Below are 4,697 nucleotides of genomic sequence, written 5' to 3'. Positions count from 1 at the left end.
TGACACACCGTGTATGATTTAATATAACTTGCTTTATAACTCGTGACGTAGTTCTAGCGAGTTAGATTCACTAGTAGACATTACGTTTAGCTTCCCTTAAAAACGGCATCGCACCGAGAGTGAGGACTTTCATGTGGTCTTAGGAGCTTTTTGGAGTTACGTGTTAGATTGACAACCCTAATCTTGTAATCAACATTTGTTTCGCATGAGCATAAGCTAGGTGACTCGTCTTTCTCAAAAAGTATAAATCAGGTTAGGTATCAATAGAGTAGAATTTTGTATAACCATTATCAGAACACACATCCCTCGGGATTCCCTTATTCTATTGTCTTCCTCTTGATTTATCTCTGCTTTTAGTTGATCTATGCTTTCTATTGTTTTTAGTTTTTCAAAAGCTTTCAAAACCCAATTGTTTTTCCGTATAGTATTTGAGTCTTAGTAGAGGATAGACACTTTGTGTTCGTCTTTCCCGTGTTTGATATCCGGTACTAACCTTTTTAGCTATACTATATATACTGTATAATTTCCTATGTGTTTATTTAGTGCTACTAAAAAGTGCATCAATTATGTTATAAACTCTACATTGTACATAATCGACAGCCAAACTTCAATAAATTAATAATTTAGGATTATTTTCTAGAGAAAACGAACCTTAGGTTGAAAACTCATTCATTAAAGGGATTGAAAGCTAACCATTTAAATTTTTGGCAGATAAACTACATTATTTAGCATCCTCTATTGACTAATATAAGTGGAAGAATAAGAGATTATATTTATATTTCACCAAAAATAATCCTAAACAACTATCAATGAAGTTCCCTCAATGCACCCAAGAATGTCAAAAATTGTATTCCTAGCTGAAATAATAGTCTTCTCAAAACAAGGACAAAATATATTAACCAATTTCAACTAATATCAATCATTATTTCACCTCATCAAATAATTCCATCGAGAAACTCTACAATTCAACATGTATACAGAAATTATCCATCAAAATTGTAAAATACTTACCTTGTATTCCAAATAGATGTTCTAGAAGTCGAGCATTAATCTTCACTGCCGATTGTAGTTTCGAATCTTCACATTCTTGGGCAGAACTAGAAAGTAGCCATCACAAAACAACTGGAATGCGAGCATCGCTTTAGAATACTTTCAGACCAACACAAACTTTTTGTCTCTACTCAGCGGAAATTTAAAGGCACAACTAAACAACGATTAGAAAACAAATTTTGAGAGCTAAAGTGTAAACAGAAAACAAATGAATCTCTCATCAAAAGCTGGCACATGACATCAATATCTAAGAGAATCGAGTTAAAAATATCAAGCAACTTCAATCAAAATTAAAATGGAACTAGAGCACTTGAAGCAACAAGGCATGTGCTTAAAAAAGAAACTCCAACAATTTCAATATTAAGATAACTGAAATCGGTATTGAAAAATTCAATTTGCATAATTCTTAGCACTATTTTATAAATTTCAAACTAAGAAAGTCAATCTAATCTACTAGAACATTGACATAAAATACTAGACACGTAGTCATACTAACGACACCATCTACGATCGAATCCAATTATGGGAGCCAAATTGCACAACAAATACCGTAAGATATTAAAAGACCAAAAGTTTCAAGACCATAAAGCATAATAGCTCTTGTAAGATATAAAGGAAGAGTTGAAATGTGGATGACCACACTTCACTGGCCCCCTTTCTTTTCTGCCTTGGTATTGGTTTCAATTGACAGACACATAATTTCCATATCCAACACATATCCAACATGGACAAGATAACCCGTAAAATCATAATTTACGTAAATAAGGACAAGCTTAGCGTAAAATCATAATTAAAATGTGACTCGCAAAAATGTTCACACCAATCTCAATTCGACACAAACTAAGATTCATACCAAATACCTACGCAGAGGGACCTAAATCCTAATTAACAATTCCGAAATAGGATGTAATTTATCTTTACTCAATAACCAACAATACACCTCTTCACTCTAATTTTCGAGATTCCAAAATTTTTATGCTGCAATAGAATAAGAAATAGAAAATTAGTTGACTATGATTTCGAGATGCCAAAATATTGATGCGGCAAAACTAGATAACAACTTGAAAACTAGTTCGATTTTGACAAAGATGTGTTTATTCGTATGATACACAATATATAGACAATCAAGAATCACAAAAACAACGCATATCAAATAATCATATATCGTATTGTCAAAGAAAATAATTCGTACTCACTTTCGTAGCTTCCATACCGAATGATGTTCTATAACCACCATTTGATAACATTTAGTCATCAAAATCATTCATTTAAGTCAATCTCTATTCCATCGATGTACCGCACGAACCAACCAAAGCCATTTCTGACTCTATACTATCACAGAACACAAATGTTACTTTGTAAGTATGTCTCGACATCAATAATAGGTTCCATGTCATAATGAGCTCAAGCCGCAGAGGAGACACCTACTACTCCATTGTGATTCGCTGGATCGTCTACATAGAAGACTTGCTCAGCTTGAGATGCAAGAATAAATGGTTCATTTTGGCGTATCACATTTGAAAATTATCTAATGTAAATCCATTGAAGACTGCCTTTAACGTTTTCTCCTTTTGACACCCATTCACAATCAAATAACACAACTCTATGTCTACAACCGTGATCCAAACCGCACGACATCTCGTGCTAGGAATTCCATAAGAGTCCAACTCGTTTAAGATCTGGATTTGATCCCTAGTACTTGAAAAAACTGACACGTTGTAGCTTTAACACGCACCCAATATTTTTTGTTTTCTTTGTTGATTCACTCTGATTTTTACATGACTTTAGAGGGTAGTTTTACTTGGTTTTGATCATATATTGTGTACTTTTGAGACATGGTTATGCTCTTACTTCTCTATTAGAGCATCCCCATCTCTGTGCTCTTAGCTAAAGAGCAATCTAGTAGCTCCGCACCTACTTTTACCGCTTGTCCTATTAAGAGCACAACACCCACATCCTGTGCTCTTAGCTAAGGACAAGCTCAAGCGGTCCCACCCATTCTATTATTCAATTTATAAAAACATTTTCACAATATTAAAATGCATTAAAAAATTCCAGCACTATTACAAATTATAAAATAATTAAAAATTACATAATTCAAATCCTAAAAATTAAAAATTATGTAATTAAAATCCATAAAATTAAAAAGTACGAAAAAGTATGAATGAGAGATAATTTCATGTTAAAAATCTGATGATGAATCGTGTGTATTTATAGATGATTTTGGGATTAAAATTCACAAAAATAAAAAAAAAACGTCTATAAACGGCTCTATTTTTTTGGGAATCCAAAAATATTTTTTTATTTTTGGTATTATTTTGAATTATTTATGAATTTTTTAAAAATAAAAAATAAAAAAATCGAATTTTGCCAACGTTAATGTCAAGTAATACGAAGACGCCATCGTACGGCCGTGCCGCCGGCACGCGACGTGCCTTAGCTAGCAAATACTGCGCCGCCGGCACGAACGGATGACTACCCAAATGGGAGTACGATGGACGGACGCACGGGATTCCAGCACCGCTGCGGATGCTCTTATGTTGGTATTTTGACCATTTTGTGAAGAATGTGTAGAAAAATGTACAAAATATAGACTGGCAGCTGCTCAATACCCGAGACAGCTTATCTGGAGATTTTGAAGTCCGATTCGCATGTAATTGCATACCATTCTCGTCTTCGAAAGAGCTGCGTGGATATCTTAAACGCCTCAATCGGAGTTCGGTAGAAGAAGTTATGGCCGCTTTTACCAAGACCGTGCAGAAGCAAGGGACATGCCGGCGGGACCTGCCACAGTTCGCATGCAAACGAACCCGCGACCCGCCGCCATCCACGAAAAACGTCGTTAGCCGGCGACTGCCTTCGATGCACACCCAACTCCCGGGCGATCCGCCAGCTTCGTCGGACAGCTTATTTCGGGCCCAAAGTCAACCCTTTCTTAGGTATATATGCTTAGGAAATCGCCTCCAAACACAACTTACACGCCTCCTACCCCAAAAACCACTTTTTCACCGTGAAGAAGCATTTAAGAATGAGTGTAGGACGAGTATTCATCGCAAGATTGAAGACGAGACCTCCAATCCGCCCAATCCAATTCTAGAGTTTCTACTTTTAGTTTCATTCTTGTTCAAACAATGTTTTTGATTATCTTTGAATACCTCCTTTCGAATTTTTGTGTCAACACGAGCAGGCTAAACCCTTTCGTAGAGTCCTTGGTATACAACGATTCCCATGCTTAATCGATTTTTTCATGCCTTGGCTCATGGTTATTTTGATTTTCCTGCGTTTATACATTTATTTGACTCGATCACCTTATAAATGCATGTGGATTTTACTACAAGAACGGGAGAAGTGAGTATTTTAAATTTTAAAAAGAGAAGAAATTGAGTCTTTGCCAATAAAATTTGAGAGATTTGAGCCTTTGAATGAAGCAAGTATCTTGGGGCCATTAGGAGTTTTTGGGCCTTGGGTTTAACGATACTCTTTGCTTACTATTTGCTACATTAGCCCGTACACTTGCGGATATACTTGTGTTAAACATAAATTGAGTCATTTGTACACTCCAAATCTTTTTTTTGGGAAACCCAAAAACCCATTTACAATATATTTTTTATATTTACTCCAATTATTTTAAAACCCCCTGAGCAAGT

Source organism: Salvia hispanica, chromosome 1 (genome assembly GCF_023119035.1).
Source record: "Salvia hispanica cultivar TCC Black 2014 chromosome 1, UniMelb_Shisp_WGS_1.0, whole genome shotgun sequence".
In the NCBI taxonomy this organism is placed as follows: domain Eukaryota; kingdom Viridiplantae; phylum Streptophyta; class Magnoliopsida; order Lamiales; family Lamiaceae; genus Salvia; species Salvia hispanica.
Note: the sequence above shows the minus strand (reverse complement) of the source record.